This window comes from Ursus arctos, unplaced genomic scaffold (assembly GCF_023065955.2).
Source record: "Ursus arctos isolate Adak ecotype North America unplaced genomic scaffold, UrsArc2.0 scaffold_11, whole genome shotgun sequence".
Taxonomy (NCBI): domain Eukaryota; kingdom Metazoa; phylum Chordata; class Mammalia; order Carnivora; family Ursidae; genus Ursus; species Ursus arctos.
In genome coordinates, this window is record NW_026622775.1 from 68,632,232 (window position 1) to 68,650,665 (window position 18,434).

Consider the following 18,434-nt stretch of genomic DNA (forward strand, 5'->3'; position numbering starts at 1 on the left):
GGTGAATCATTATGTTCCCTATCATCTTTCCCTCTTTTTCTTGGCCAATAGAAAGCCTAGAAAAAGCCCATTTTATGCTCAAATGCCATAGTTTTCCTCAAATATGTTGTTGCTCCTCAATTATGTTGTTCCTCAATTTGTGTTGTTATTATTATTTTTCAATGAGTTTTGGAAGCTTTTTCTTTTTAGAAAAGTAATACAGTATTGCAATGTGGTGTCCTGGCTTAAATCCTGGAATAGAATAAGAACATCAGTTCATAAACTCATGAAATCCAAAAAGCATCTGTAGTTTAGTTAATAGTAATGCACTAATGTTAACATTTTGTTTTAACAAATGCACCAGAGTTATATAATATATTAACATCAAGGGAAACCATATGAACGATATATGGGAACTCTACGCAATTTTTTATAAATCTAAAATTATTCTAAACTGAAAGTTTTTTTCCAAAAAATTACATATTTATTATAGATATTAAAGATAAACATAAATATGAAGAAGTAATAATTCAAATAATTAAAATGTTGGCACTTCTAGATTTTTCTATAAAGATATCTTTAATTTATATTACACACATTATCCTCACATATGTTTTTTACTGAATGTATGTAGTAAGTATATTTGCATGTCAAATATTAATACAGAGTATTTTTCCTTTCAACATACCATCATATGACCTACAAAATGTTTACATGGTGTTACACTGCTCAGATCAATCTTAAATTATTGGAACATTAAATAGTTGTAGAATTTTTATTTTTTTATTATTTAAAAAACATGCTGCAAAAATATATCAGGGGCCAAGTTTTTGTTTACAGACAAAGATTATTATTTTAATAAAATTTCCCATAAAATTATCATTTGAATTAATGGTATACCCATTTTGAAAAGAAGTATGTGGGAATGCCCATTTTGCTATATCCTTTCCCAGATCAAGTATCACTATTTTAATGAGATAATTTTATAATATTTTTAATTGAAGTCAACAGGCAAAATTGATAAATCATGATTTTAACATAAATTTCTTGAAAATATAGTGATGTTTGACATGTGTCTGCATGTTTACTATCCACTTGCATTTCTTCTTTTAAATTTTTTGGGTTAACTTTCACATTGTATTATTAAAGTGTTTATCATTTTGATTATTAATTTGTACAATATATTATATGTGTGTAATTATATTAACCCTTTGTCTAACACTTATGTAACAAGTATTTCCCACAGAATCTTATTTACATTTTCATTTACTATGGCTGTTTTTGTCTAAGCAAATTTATTTTCTCTTTTATGTTTTCTGCCTATATCATGCTTAAATAAATACTAACCCACATCAAAAACACATTTACACATACATATGCATGATTCTTTTGGTTATATTTTATAGGAATTTTTTTACATATATGTCTTTAATTCTTCTATCTGGAACTTATCCCAATGTATAAGGGATAGACATCCCAAAGGGTAATCCAAACCCCAAATAGCCAAAGCAATCCTGAAAAAGAAAAGCAAAGCTGGAGGCATCACAATTCCAGATTTCAAGCTATATTACAAAGCTATAGTCATCAAGACAATATGGTCCTGGCACAAAAACAGACACATAGATCAATGGAACAGAATGGAAAATACAGAAATGGATCCACAACTATATGGCCAATTAATCTTCAACAAAGCAGGAAAGACTATCCAGTGTATGAAAGACAATCTCCCAAAGAGCAATCCCAAAAGGATTAATTTAAAATATCACTTTTCTAATATATATACATATATATATCACTTTTCTAAAATATATATATAATATCACTTTTCTAATATATATATCACTTTTCTAAAATATTCAATTCTTATATATATTTATATCTGTACCTCAACTTTCTACTGTATCTCCATTGATATATTTGTTGAAATAACTACTGAAGATTGATAAAGGTTTTAAAAGCTCTCAAACTACGTATTCTATTTCATTCTTTATCAAAATTTAAGTCCCTATTTTCATACTTATTAAGTTTCTAGATGAGTATTAGAAGCATTTTATCAAGTTTCAATAAAATCTTATGGAAGCTTGATGAAAATTGAATTAAATGAATATATCAATGAATTAAGTGAATATATCACTGAGAACAGAATAGACATCTTTAGAATCTGAACTTTCTTAAGAGGATAATATGAATCTCCATTCTATTTTTTCCAAATCTTTATTAATGTCTTCATATAATTTCTAACCAACTTAAAAATCTTGTCCTCATACAGTTGTTTCTTTTTTTTTAATTTTTTATTATGTTACATTAGTCACCATACAGTACATCATTAGTTTTTGATGTAGTGTTCCATGATTCACTGTTTGCATATAACACCCAGTGCTCCATGCAATATGTGCCCTCCTTAATACCCATCACCGGCTGCCCTCCTTAATACCCATCACCGGCCTATCCCAATCCCCCACCCCCCTCACCTCTGAAGCCCTCAGTTTGTTTCCCAGAGTCCATAGTCTCTCGTGGTTCATTCCCCCTTCTGTTTACCCCTCCTTCATTCTTCCCTTCCTTCTACCGATCTCCCTTCTATTCCTTATATTCCATAAATGAGTGAAACCATATGATAATTGTCTTTCTCTGCTTGACTTATTTCACTTAGCATACAGTCATTTTTTAACACAGCAGCAAGAATGATCTTTTGTAATGGAAAATCATATTATGTTACTTGGAGGAGCCATGCTCAACACTTACCACACATTAGAATCACTAGGAGAATTTAGAAATGCCAATGCTAAGGTCTTACCCTCAGCCAATTAAATTATAATCTTTTTTTATGGGATTAAGCAATCATTATTTTTTAAAGCCCCGCCCCCCACATTTTACCAATGTACAGCCAATCATTGTCCCTGAGTAAAAGCCAGAGTCTTACATTGGACAATGCTTCTTAGAATTTAACATGTCTAAGAATTGCCTGAAGACCTTGTTAAAATGCAGATTATAACTCACTAGGTCAAGGTGAGACCTCAGATGTTACATGTCTAGCATGCTGTCGGTGGATACTGATGTTGCTGGTCCTGACATCACACCTGAGTTGCACAAAGGCCCCTGAGTTCTAGTTGCCTGTCATTTGTCTAACTTCCCCTTCTACTCTCCCCCTTTCTCTCCACCTCCACAGCTCCTTACCAACCCACAAGCAAGCCATCCTCACACATCTTTAGCATTTGCACTGGTTGTTTCCCCCATCAAAGGAAAAAAAAAAATCCCTCTCTCCAGCTGCCGCTGTTCACCAAGCACCACTGAGGAGGAGAATGGATTCCAGGTCCTTTCTACCTTTACTCTCAGTAGTCCGTGCACCAGTTAATTCTGTTACTTATTATGAAACGTTGACTGTATATTCATTAGTTAATTTCACCTGCATTTCTCTTCATATATACAACTTACTTAGGCCAAAAGGCATTATTTATATTATAATGATTTGGTAAAATAAACAGATTAAATAGCATGGACATTATGTATTACTTAATGTTTTGGAGAAAAATCAAAATCTTCCGGACCCAACACACTTCTTGAACATTTTCAATTTCATCTATAAAGTTCTTTTCCTTGTCTGCTTGTGTAGTGGTTGGATTTTTTATTTGCTTTCCAGTTAAATAATACATTTTAGATAAAATGACCAATAATCTCATCTGTGAATTTTAATCATAATCATAAACACCTGTGGTAACTATCTAACCTTGAACACAAGAAGGCAATTAACTGTCACTTGAGTCTAATAGGGAAAGCTAACTTACCTATGGGTTAACCTAGTGCTCAGAGCTGCTTATTTCTCTAACTTGACTGAGAAATCTGGTTCTCATAAGCTGCATCTGGGTTGTGAGCAGCAAAGCTTCAAAGATAGGTTTTGTGTAAGTCAAACCATACTGATTCTCCTTAGGAGCCCATAGTATAAAATAATTTAGAAATTCTCTTTTTTGCTCTCAAGGTTCACACTGCCCCGAGCCCTGTCTCCTGTGCCAATAGGCCAGGCATTTTTTCTCTCCACCAAAAGATCTGTAAACATTGAGTCATCTGTATGGATAACTTTCCTTACATGTTGTTTTATTTTTTCAACCAGGAGAAAGTAAAACCACAATTTAAACTAGTAGCAGTAGCCCAGAATTAATAAAAAACTAAAGAAGAAAAAAATTAGAATATGAGAAAATCTGCAATGATAAATCACCCCACACAGAGTGGAGATGAAGGGGAAAGGATGTTATGAGGAATTACAAACAGAGGTAAGAATTATTTTTAAAAGAATCTTATGAAACACCTTATAATTCATTTCAATTGCCTCTAATTTTAGATAAGAAGTCAATATGAGGTCTGTGGCATTTGGTCAGAAAATTGTGTGGGAATTAAGTCCAATGAATCTGGACATGTTCCATTCTTAATTTAGGAGATGATTGAAGATACGAACACCCACACACACATTTGATCATACAATTGCCATTTTAATAGCATACCGTAGCCATAAAATAAAAGCATTTATTCTGACCCACTGGGTTTCTGGAGAATAGATATACGTGATAGATGTTGCAGGGACCTGTGGCTCAAGATAAAAATAGAAAGTAGTAAAGAAAGTGTTTCCACCTACTGGCAGTAAGAGAGATCAGTGTCTGATTTGCAACCCACTCCCCCAACAACATACTGAGCTAAGGAATTACTCAGTCTCTTTTCATTCCACAAGACTTTCTTAGAATTTTTCAATCCTAGATACAAATTTACTTTGATGTCAGTGAATATGTCAGGTTGCATCTCATGAAACTGTTTTTGAATTTCAATGTTATTGATTTTTAGATAACAATTCCATAAGATTCAACCTACTAAATTGGGACAGAAGAGGTAGAAGATGAAATACCATATGGTATTTTTGGTCATCATCTCCCCATGCCCACCACCAGAGAAACATATGGTACACCAAACCTGTTTGTGTTGGGTCAACACCCTACTACTTCCTGCAAAAAACAAACAAACAAAACAAAAGCCAGAAACCTGTCAAGCAGCTAATAGGGACCAATTTGATAATATAGAAATTAGGCTTATATTACAATAATGTAATTAAAGCTAGTTCTAAGTAAAGTTTTATAAGTATTCATTATAAGTAAAAAATAAAGGGTCAGAAGGGAAGAGGGAGTGAGAAAGAAAAAAGGAAGGAAGGAAGGAAGGAAGGAAGGAAGGAAGGAAGGAAGGAAGGAAAGGAGGAAAAGAGGAAGGGAGGGGGGGAATGGGAAACTTCAGAGAGCAAGAAATTTGCTTTCATTTCTCATCAACCAAGAAATCTAAAGCCATAATCTTGGTCATGGAAACTTGCCCTGATTTTGATCACTAGTTGCACGTCTTTTGATACACTGGTAGGTGAATGTAATCTATTCCTCTCTTCCTGTCTTGTATTTTAAAAATTGTATTTTTATTGCTATTCCAATTAATAGAGATAATTAATAGAGACAATTAATCTCCAGAAAATTTTCTCATCTTTAAAATGAAATAGTGATGCTCAAAACAATCCATCTAGCCTTGTAGGGTGGACCTGCTGAATCTCAGCCCTGTTAATACTATAACTTATAAAATTAAGTGAAATTTAAATGAGAGAAAGATACGAGTAAAATTTCTAGGAGAGTAGAATTGTGTAATAAATTAGGACTATTGTTATTGTACTCCTAAAGGTACACGTGAAAGTCTGATATTCTACAAGCCAGGGTACCATAAAAGTAAAATTCTTGTAACCAGAAAGAATACTGCATATTGTTCATGTCTACTGTTGCTGAGCTACCTGATAAGCAGGTAAAACTGCTATACGTTAAAACAGTGCTAATATTACTAATGGTGTTTCCAGAGATGGAGAAGTAAATTACACAGAGCCATATTGGTGGGTCATTTCCCGAGACATGCAGAGGAGGGAGAAATATCGATGCCTGCCAATTGCTTTGGATTTTTATCAAAATTGGCAAGGAATTCTTACTGGAAAAGAAAAAAGAAATAACATCAAGTAAATTTGTGGTTTTAAAGAGACAGAATAAGAGCAAAGACAATCTTGTTCATTTTCCTGGAAGCTTAATAACTAATTTGGCTCTTGGTTTGTATTAGAAAAAAAGTACTAGTTAAACACAAGGTAGTTCGTATCTGTGAGTCATAGGAAGTTTGGTAGTACAGGGAAATTATATCATGTAATTTTATGATCTGCTGGACAGTAATTCCATTTAATAAAGACACAGATGTATGCTTCACCACATAGAAAAAGCTGTCAAGTGTTCCCATCATAACTTTGATCAGTTTTTAGATTTTAGTTTTTCTGGCCTCTTTCTCCTTTATTCCTACAGTACATTTAACTTTTACAGAACAAAAAAAAAAATAAACTTTATGAAAAAGCCACTTTACTTAGTTACCAAAATTTGTAGCCACTTCCCAGAACTGTAATTCAAGCCAGAGAAGCATATTAAGGGATAAAGATTTTTGACATCTTGGATATAAGTAGTACTTCAGTTCAAAGAAAGGTAATGGCTGAGCATAACTTTTGGGAAGGAAGCATTATTCTTTTCACTAAAAATTAGAAAACCAAATAAAACATCTAGAAAAAATATACGCTATATAATGACTCTAATTCCTTAAAAAGAGATAATATAGTGAATAAAAACATGGTTATTCAACATTGCTTTGTAATTTCAAAAACAAAAGCATGAGCAATTAAACCAATGATATCAAAACAACTTCTGGTTTCACCTATGGGATGTAAAGAGCTTGGAAATCATGCCCATCCTTAAAACAGTTAAAAGGTGAACAAACAAAACCAATGCATTTTCTTGGATTCATAAGACAAGTTTCAGTGAACTGCCACCACAAAATCTGGAGAGACAGACAACTGTAGACAATTGTGACTGATATCTGTTTACCCTGAACAGGAGCCTCTGGAGCCATAAACTGGTAGGAACACTGAAATGGCAACTTTGATGAATGCCGGGAAGCTAAACGTAGACTAGAATGAGAGAGAGAGAAACTCTTGGAAGCCACAATCTTATAGGGTTGCCACAATTTCCTGGGCTTTTATTTTTTAGGAAACACACAAGGTTCCTGTTTGCTGTGAACATCCAAGAAAAAGGACTCTGTCGGACTTCAAGAAAGAATAAATATGGTGAAATACACCCAGGGTCTTCTCCATAGCAAAGCCTACTATCCAGAAGAAAAGACTTTATCAGAGTCTGTTCTATATAGAGTAAGGCCATTTCTCTGACTCAAGTCCCCTTTAAATTACTGTCTAACCAAAAGCAAGGGAAGCTAAGAAACAGTCATGAAGGTCACAGCTGAAGGAGACAGGCCCACTAAAAGACTGAGATTAATTGTAATATTATAGTATGCTTCCCCTCCCCCACACTTTATGCAACACTCTATCTTACACAATAGTTATCTATTATAAATAGCAGTGGATTATAGCTCAGAGAGCCCTGAGGGAAAAACTCTATTTAAAAGAGTGTTCTTCACTCTTTTAGTGTTCTTCAAGAAACCCAAAGAAAACAAAGAATACATAAACAAAAACGCTATAAGAATTTGAAGCCTCTGGCACAAACAGCTAGAGAAAATATTAAACACAACCCAATGCCTACATAAATCAATATATCAGACCAGAGGCCAACTTCCTTCAGTTTGTATTACTTTATAAATTGTCTGGCCTTCAACAAAATATTAAAAAGCATGCTGAAAGGCAAGTAAATACACAGTTTGAAGAGACATGCATACATTGGAATCAGATGCAGATACAATTCAGATTCTGGAACTATGTGACAGAGAATTTAAAATAACTATGATATAAATGGACAACATACAAGAACTGATTGGCAATAGAGAGTTGGAAACTCTAAGGAAAAAATCAAAGGAAATACTAGATTTCACAAAAATACTACCTAAATGAATGACTTTGACGAGAACACAGTAGAAAAAAGAATCACTGAACTTAAAGGTAGGTCACTAGAAGCTTCTCAAATTGAAATGTAAAGAGAAAGAAATGAACAACAATAAGAGAATAAAATATCCAAGAAGATCTAAATAAGTGGAGATATATTCCAACTTCATGGACTGACAGACTCAATAGTATTAAGATGTCAATTCTTCTCAACTTGATCTATAGTTTGAACATAATCTCAGTCTTAGTGAACTATATTTTAGATACTAACAGACTGATTTTGAAGGCTATGTGGAAAGACAAGATGCACAAAATAGCCAACACCATTCTGAAGAAGAACAAAGGTGAAGGACACACATGACCCTATTTCAAAAGTTACCACAATGCTACAGTAATAAAGACAGTGTCATATTGGGAAAACAAAAACAAAAATGGACAGCTAGATGAATGAATAGAATATAGAGAACAGAAATATGTTCACGTAAATATAGTTAAGTAATCTTGGGCAAAGGTGCAAAGGCAATAAAATGAAGAAAAGGTTTCAACAAATGCTGATAGAATGTTTGGACATCCATATGCAAAAGAAAAGAAAAGAAAAGAAAAGAAAAGAAAAGAAAAGAAAAGAAAAGAAAAGAAAAGAAAAAGAAAGAAAGAAAGAAAGAAAGAAAGAAAGAAAGAAAGAAAGAAAGAAAGAAAGAAAGAGGGAGGGAGGGAGGAAGGAAGGAAGAAAAAAGGAAAGAAAGAAAAAAAAAGAAAAAAGAAAAGAAAAGAAAGAAAAGAAAAACCTTACAACTTTCCCAAAAATTAACCCCAACGGATCATAGACCTAAATGTAAAATTTAGAACTGTAAAATGTCTAGAAGAAAATCTAAGTAGTCTGTGAGTTTTGTGATATTTTTAGGTGCAAAACAAGAAAATATGATCCATGAAAGAAAAAATTGATAAACTGGAGTTTATCAAAATTAAAATCATCTGCTGTGTGAAATACAATTTTAAGAGAATGAAAAGATAAACCACCAACTGGGAGAAAAAATATTTTCAAAACACCAATCTGATAAAGTACTTGTAGCCAAAATATACAAAGAACTGTTAAAATCAACAATAAGAATATAAACAACACAATTATAAAATGGACAAAAGATACAAAGAGGCACCTCACCAAAAAAAATATACAAATGACAAATAAGTATATTAGAGATGTTGAATGTCATTTTTCATTAGGAAATGCAAATTTAAACAACACACATTAGAATGGCTAAGTTTTTAAAAATAATAAAAATATCAATTCTGGCAAAATATGAGCAACAGGAACTCTCATTCATTGCTGGTGGGAATGCAAAATGACAAAATGGTACAGCCAATTTGGGAGTCATTTTGGTAGTTTCTTACAAAGAAAAACATGGTCTCACCATATAATCCAGCAATTGCACTCAAAGATATTTACCCTACTGATTTAAAAACATGCCTACCACACAAAAACCTCCACATGAATGTTAATAGCAGCTTTAATCATAATTGCCCCAAAATAGAACCAATAATGTGTTCTTCCATAGGTGAACGAATAAATAAACTTCAGTGGATCTATACGATGGAATACTATTCAGTAAAAAAATGGAGTGAACTAGGTGTTTTAAACTCAAGTTTTATTATTATTTGGGTATTGCAAGGCCAACAGATTAGGAGATGATGGCCACTAAAAAGATAGCTTGTTATTCAGATCTCAAGAGGAGGGGTCATGGCATGCTATGGGGGACCACATGGGAAAACACCGGAATCAGAGGCAGAAGGAACATGAGGAAAATGTGGGCAAAAGCTTTTATTGTGGTTTTCACTGGAAGGAATGAACAAGGAAGAGTAAGAAGACTTAACAGGTTTAGAATTAGCTACTCTGAGTATTTCAGTGAGCTCTGAGGTATAAAGGTTTTCCCTCATTTTCTGGTATTGTCCCCAAGTCATTACGGCAGGGAGATAGTTCTCACTGAATTATGAGAGCCTGACAAAGATGGTTGGTGGTATCAGCTCTGGATTGGTTAGCTTGTTCAAAGGTATGCTCAAAGGCGATTTGCTATCTCTAGGAATCAGCTAACCCTGGTAGGGGCAATCCCTCCAGGGTCAGCAAGGCCCCACAATGTAAAAGCATCAGAAACTACAAAACATGGTTATTACCCCTGAAGCCCTGCAAAATCATGGATGACTCTTAAATGCATATTGCTAAGTGAAAGAAATCAGTCTGAAAAGCCTCTGTGATTCAATGTGTATGATGTTCTGGAAAAGGCAAGCTATAGAGACAGGAGATCGGTGGTTACCAGAAGTTTATGAATAGGTGAAGCACAGGAGAGTTTTTTTCATGGCAATGAAACTGTTCTGTCTGATACCATAATTGTTGATACATGATACTACACATTTGTCAAAATCTGTTGAACTTCACAGCACAAAGAGTAAACCTTGATGTATGTCAATATGTATGTTGAGGAATCCTAAGACAGAATTCAGACTATGACAAAAGAATCTAACTGTATTACCAATGTATGGAGTAAATCCTTCCTTCATTGAAAGAAGTAGGAGAGAAAAGTGCTTAAGAGGACACATATTGCATGGTGCACTGGGTGTTATATGCAAATAATGAATTATGGAACATTGCATCAAAACCTGGGGGTGTACTGTACGGTGACTAATATAACAAAATAAAAATTAGTAAAAAAATAAAATAAAATAAAATAAATCAAAAAAATAAAAATAAAAAGGAATAAAGAACTCTGTACAGAAAAAAAAGTGCTTACCTAAGCAACTGTGATTCTAAAGCAAAGGAAAGTGGATATAAGCATTGCACTTTGGTTGATGAAGTTGGCCCAGTGGAAATATGGGTGACTAACATAATGTAATAAAAAAAACATTAAAAAAAACCCAATTCTGAACCCACTATACATGTATTTGTCTGTTCCAGCTTCCACAACAAAATACCACAGACTGGGTGGCTTCAACAACAGAGAGTTATTTCTTCACAGTTCTGGAAGCTGGAAGTCCAGAATCAAGGTGCCATTAGGGTTGGTTTCCATTGAGATCTCTCTGGCTACCATCTGACTGTACCCTCACCTGGCTCCCTCTCTGTATGTGTGCAGAGACAGAGAGTGATCTTATGTCTCTTCCTCTTCTTACAAGGACAACAATTCTATCAGATTAGGGCCCGGTACTTATAATTTCACTTAACCTTAATTATCTCCTTAAAGGCCGTACCTCCATATACAGTCATATTGGGGATTATAGTTTCTATATGTGACTTTTGGGGAAACAAAAGCATTCAATCCATAACACATGTTTGCTAGAAGAGAATAATTAGGTAAATGTATGACAGCAGGTAGAAATCAGATTTCTCATATTTGCAATGGGTGTTTACAGAAAAACAAGAGAAAGTTAAAAAGATCCATGTGGTAATGAATTAGAGTTCATTAGTATAAATTCATACTTAGCTTAATACAGATGCAGATGGTTATATATAGAAATATTTACAAGTATGCATATATAGACAGTTTAGTATACACACATTTGTTTTCTCGCTCTGTCAGTTGGGAGGGCTTGGAAACAACGGCTCCACAGAAGTACTGAGTACACCTAGCACTCAGATCTTGGTTTCTAATACCATTCACCAGTAAAAGGAACCAAGTCTCCTTGGAGAAATGTCTGATTCCAGGACCAAGTTAGGAACTACACAAGATAAGCCTGGAGCCTCTTGTAGTGGCAGAAAGTAAGGAAGTACTCAGAAAACCCGTGATGATTATGGTATAGCAAAGGAACAAAGAGGCCCCTGAAAGGGCTCCTAATGGCCAAAGATGAAACAATATGAACAACAAAATATAGTATTGGATATAACTCAAAGTACAAAATAATCATGAACACATATTAATTTCAATAAAACACTGCAAGTAATAAGTGAGGGAGAAGAGATAAGATTCCCATTCAAGATAATTCCAACTTATATAAATATTCCACCCTCAAAGGGGGTATAACTCTCCACACCTTAAGTGTCAGCTTTGTATAGTGACTTCCTTCCCAAAAGTACAGTATGGAAAGGAGATGAAAGAGTAACTTTACAATGGATGATCAGGCAGATGATCAAAGTTAATGTTGACAGTGATAAGTCATGTTGATAGTATGTATCCTTGAGATGATGTGATGAGAATGGCATTTTACTTCCATGGTCTTCCCCTCCACCAAAATAATCCCAATATATTCATAAAAAAGATATCAGACAAGTTTCGACTGCAGAACATTCTACCAATTACCTAAGCAGTACACCTCAAAATTTTCAAGGTCGTTAAAAACAAACTCTGAGAAAAATCATAACCAAGAAAAGCCTAAGTAGACATAATAATTAAATGTAATGTGGTATATATAATATACATATAGTATATTATATAAAATATTATATATATTCACATCCATGCTGTATAAGGGAATACAAATTACAATTTAAGGAAAAACTGTATAATTTCTTTGGGTACCCAAGAGTATCAGGGGTTATATAAACTACCATATATATTTAATCCACATCTTGTACCTCTTCATACAGTATGCACATTTATCCCATTTACATTTATTGTCTCTTTCTTTGTTCAAAGATTAATTAAACAAATTTATGGAATTGACCACATGCGCAAGGTTTAAGAGAACTGTACAGACCCAACTGCTTTATAAAAATGCATCTTAAAAACACTCTAAGGATTTTAGTCAATAGGAAACTCAAAAAACATAGAAAATAATCTTTAAAAATCCTCTCAAAGTGATCAGAAAAAGCAATATGAGTGTGTCATTGGCAAGGAAAAAGCTGACTAGTTATTTTTCTAAAGACTTCATGGGTATCCATAACCTGCTGAATTTTTAAAATCCAATTTTGTCCATCAGCCTAAATCTCAGAAGATTTTTTTTGTCAGCATACTGAATGGGACACAATTTTTTTTAAAAAGGCTGAGCAGTATGTCCAGGCTGTCAGACAAGCTCTCCTGTCATTCAGATTGTATGGTCCAGCATATATGATAGTGCTTTAAATGCCTGAGGCAGACAGTCATGCTGCATGGGGCCTTTGGCAGGAATCCCTAAGTGAGTCACAGTGCAGATCTCTAGGATTTGGGAGCAGTTATGCCACTGTCAATAACTTTTTCTTTTCTTTTCTTTCTTTTTTCTTTTCTTTTCTTATCTTTTCTTTTTTTTCCTTTCCTTTTTTTTTTTCTTTAGAAAAGACTTTTGCCTTTACTACTGGAGCTTGGTTGAGCCTGAATGCTAATCATGGTCCATTAAGTTACCATGTGTCTTGAATTGCCTATTTTTTATTGGGGTTGTTTGACCTATGAAGCCAAAAAGTTAGAACTGCATAGTGGCATTCCATAATCAAATGAAAGTGTCATAAAAGAGTTAATTTAAGCAAATCCTGAAGTCCTAAAAAGAGATGGCCAGAGGTATCTGATTCATGGACAGTGACTAATGACTTAGCTGAATCATCAGACACTTTGAAGGAACAAGATTAGAAAACTGTCCATAGAGATCTTAGGAAGAGGCACATGGCCAGAACATCCCCCCAAATGGGAAGAGTATAGAGATATTTTTGTCCTATATGAATGCTTACCAAAGAATGCCCTCAGCAGAGGAGGACCTTAATAATGAGGTGGCTAAAACTATTCTTTCTTATGGAAGGTAATTACCAACCACCATTTTCCTTGCCCAGGGGGCTGATAAACAAAGTAGTTAAGGCAGCATGATGTTGATTGTGCATGTGCTTAGCAACATGGACTTGCTCCCTGCCCTGTAATAGTTAATTTTGTGTCAACTTGACTGGATCACAGAGTGCCAAGATATTTGGATAAACATTATTTCTGGGTGCGTCTGTGAGGGTATTTCTCACAGATGAAATGAACATTCTAAGTGGTGACTGAGTAAAGTAGATAGCCCTCCCCAGTGTGGGTGGGCATCATTTGATTCATTGAGGGCATGAATAGAACAAAAAAGGTGGAAGAAAGAAGAATTTGACCCCTTCTACCTGACTGCTGAGCTAGGACATCAACCTTCTCCTGTTGTCTTTGCTCCTGTCTCTCAGGTCTTCAGACTCAGACTGAACTACGCCACCAGCTTTCCTGGATCTCCAACTTGTGGATGGCAAACAGTGGGATTTCTCAGTCTCCTCACTGTATGACCAATTCCTTATAATAAAGCTCTTCCTAATAGATATCCTATTGGTTGTGTTTCTCTGGAGAACTCTAATACACTCACCACGGCTGATCTACTGTCAGTGACCAACCTGCCAACAGCAGAGACCAATAATATCCTCCAGTATTGCATTCCCAGAAAGGATTAACCAGCTACCTGGTAGCCAGCTACTAGGCTGATTATATTGGACCACTTCCATCATAGAAGAGCAGCATTTTGTTCTCGCTAGAAAGCAGACACTTATTCTGAATATGGATTTGCCTTCCTGCCTGCAGCACTTCTGCCAAAACCACCATCCGTGAACTTATAAAATGCCTTATTCACAGTCATGATATTCTAGATAGCATAGCTTATGACAAAATAAATCATTTTATAGTAAATAAAGTATGGCAATGGCCCATACACATGTAATTCACCGGATTTACAATGTTCCTGTCACTGTGAAAATCTGATAGAACAATAGAATGGCCTTTTGAAAACTTAGTCATGGTATTAGCTGGATGGCAACACCTTGTAGGGCTGGGTAATGTCACTAGAATATGATACATGCTCTAAATTAGTGGCCAATGTATGGTGCTATTTCTCTTATTGCCAGGATTCATGGATCTGGAAGTCAAGAGGTGGAAATGAGCATAGCTTCTCAAACTATTACCTCTAAGGATCTATACATGAACAAAATATTTGCTTCCCATCCTTATAACTTTGAGTTTTGCTAGACTAGAGGTCTTCATTGCCATAGAAAGAGTGCCTCCATCAGGAGACACAGCAATAATTCTATTAAACAGAAAGTCAAAACTACCCACGTGGCCACTTTGGGTTCCTCATTCCAGTGAGTAGACAGACAAAGAGAAGGTTACTGTACTGGCTGGGATTATTGATTTTAACTCAAGGGGAAATTGAGTCACTACAACATAACAGGAATAATTAGGATTATGTTTGTAAAGCAGGAGATCCCCTGGGATGTCTTGATTGTATCACCATGCTATGATTAAAATCAAATGGAAACAGCAGCAATCTAATAGAGGCAAGACTTCTGACCCAGAAACTTCAACAATAAAGGCTAGGGTCACTGTACCAGTAAGGAACTACAACCAATTGAGTTTCCTCCTGAGAGTAAAACAGCTAGTAGAAAAAGAAAGTTATGGATACTAGCTATAACTACATGATCCATTGCAGAAATGATGACTACAATAATTATAATAGTTCTTTTTTATTTTCACATGAATATAATTGTATGTATAACCAATACTTTTTTTTCCCTCTCTCCCATTTCCCTACCATCTGACATAGGATATGTAAATAGTACTTAATCTATAAATCAGGATGAAAACTATAGAACATCGAAAGGAGAACTCAGAAAAGGAATGAATATCAAAGATGGAGAAAAGAATTTTCTATCCTATCTTGGGGACAGGATTAGTGTGTTTCTAGGTGTACAGGAGATAGTTGCATCATATTAAGTGAAAGTGTGATTTTGATACTGTATTTCAGCATTAAATACAGTTAAAATAAGTGTATGTGGGTACCAATTTGACAAGTGGTTAGATTGTTGCGGCTTTATTCTGTCAACTTAGGTAAACTAGAACTACCTTTCCCAGAATTCTCTTTTTATATGGTCCTAAGCAAGCGTTGGTCAATATCTGCACAAGATGTGAAAGTGGAAGTGAAGCCACAGTCATTTTGTTACTACTCTCTGAAGGTCAGTGAGAGGCCAAGTGCTGCTGGCAGTGCATTTACATTATCAATGATATACATTGTCATTGATCACCTTTTTGGTATGTGGCAGCCCCTGAATCCACAGCAACTCTTAATCTGCCAGATCTTCTGCTGCTGCTCTGAGACTTGCAACAAAACATGCACAGCCTAAGGCACTAGCTGCAAGTCATCCATGGGAACAGCTCCAAGCAATGAGAGACAAACAGCCTTCAGTTTGTACTTATGGGATCATCCTTCCTAGATTTTTCCAGTTTTCCTTGCTCCTATACCACCTTTCAATCTGGTTGAAACATAATGGTTTCAAGATCAACCGAGGCTCATACCAGCATTGTAAAAATTTCCCAACCAGTTCCCACCATTGCGGAAGGTTTAAATCTTATAATAAATCTCTTACCTTTTATCGTTCATAGCTCTACTTCTCTGAATGAACCCTAACCGACACATTATGTCTTACTCTTCAATCTGAAAAGAGGAAAGTAATAATCAAATACCAAAAAAAGAAATTATATATATGTATAGAATAAAAATGAGTTTAACTTTTATAAAATGACATGTTCACCTTCCTTTCATAGCCTAGAAATAAAATTTTACTTTTTTTTTTTTAATATAGCTCTTGTTAAAACCACATGGCATGGTGGGCGCTTCTAGCCAAAAGAAGAGAGCAAGCTGGGACTAGTTTTAGGTGAAACCAGGACACATTGAATAGGAAAGAAGAATTGTCCTCATTCAGGAAAAGATCATCTGTCCAAATCAACCAAACATGAACCTTATTTGGAATAAGCATCTACGGGGCTCATTGAAGGAACTAGCCCAGGATTAGGCAACAAAGGCTGCTGGTCATCTGGCAACATTGGTAACATCAGCAGATGCTTTTTTTTTTTTTAAGATTTTATTTATTTATGTGACAGAGAGACAGCCAGCGAGAGAGGGAACACAAGCAGGGAGAGTGGGAGAGGAAGAAGCAGGCTCCCAGCGGAGGAGCCCGATGTGGGACTCGATCCCGGAACACCACGATCACACCCTGAGCGGAAGGCAGCCGCCTAACGACTGTGCTACCCAGGCGCCCCAGCAGATGCTTTAATTATAGATTAAGGAGGCCCATCTGGTCTAGACACGGAGACAAGTCAAACGTTAGTGCTTATTAGTTGTAAGATTTCAATCATGGCCATATCTTATTTCTCTTTGTATTCCAGAGCCTGGTTCTGTGCCAACAATGTAGTAGGTACTTAATCATATTGTTGAGTGAAAAAAATAAATGAATGACCTTGGCCAGCCAGGCTAGAGACAGACAGAAATTGACAATGTTAATGTCTGCTGCTGTTAATGTCTAATACCTGCTATTGAGTAGGGTGACTTAAAATATGTCTTTAAAATAGTTTAAATGTTATCATTCTCTTTCCATATATATTTTCCATATATATAGATTTACATATAAAGATATATAACATATATATGAAACATATTTATGAAATTAATAGATATCAGTAGATCAGTAAGAGCTCTCTTAGTTCTAGATATCTAACTCTAGATCTCTCTCTCTCTCTCTCTATATATATATATATATGTATACATATATATATATACATGCATACAAGCATACACTATGACTCTCTTCTCTAACTTTCTATGTATATGCATCTATGGGATGCACATATACAGAGAGAGAGAGAGAGATCCCAGATCATAGATGCTTAGAACTAGAAGACATTGCTGATATTTATTAATTTAACTCTTCTGTAAGACAGATAAAAAGAAATTTTACTTTTCACAGGAAATCGTTGCCAGCAAAATGTAATCTAAGCAGGAAGTAGGAAATACAAAGATTTAAAGGGAATGAAGTTAGTAAATATGACCAAAATCAGATATGCTGGTAGGACCCTCTTTTTTTTTCCCTTTTTTCTTGTGGCATGAGCACTGAGTCAACTTCTGGCTGCCTCACCTCCTCATTTGCAGGCCCAGCCCTGGTTAGTTTCTAAGCCTATCTCACAAAGAGAATATATCAACAGTAGCTACTGAAAGTTGTCTCACTCTCATAAAATAATATCTAATATGTCTGAGGAGTTCTATTTATATTTGGGTACTCTTTCCTTCCCCCAGTCCCACTGTATATACACAAAGAGCCTTCCCCTCTCCCTAGCCCACACTGTGTTGATCCAATCCTGGGTATTTGGCTTTAGGTTTTCTGACTCCCTTGAAAATCTCCCTGAAGGGCTGGTCTTATTCCTCATACCTTCAGTTGCAGACCATCCGACTTCAGATACTCCCTGTCCCCTGTACTTTAATGCTAGTCCCAACCTGCTGAGTTAAGCTTTCTCAAATATGGATGCCTGCTGATACTGTACAAAGTATGCCTGACCACTTAGCATTGGATTTCCTGATTGCCCATGTGGTGCCAGCAGCCTGGTTTGGTCTGTTGTTTCTCTCATTGGTCTGACTATACACTCCCCAGCATGCATACCATCTGAACATGCTGTGAGGAATGACACTACTAGATGCATTTCAGGAGGTTATTAAAGAACAGATGTCAGGGTGGATAAATGAGAAATCTGATTTATCACAGCAATTCATGTGTTCTTTTGGTAAAACAGACTGCATCTCACAAAGCGATTTTTAATTCAGATGT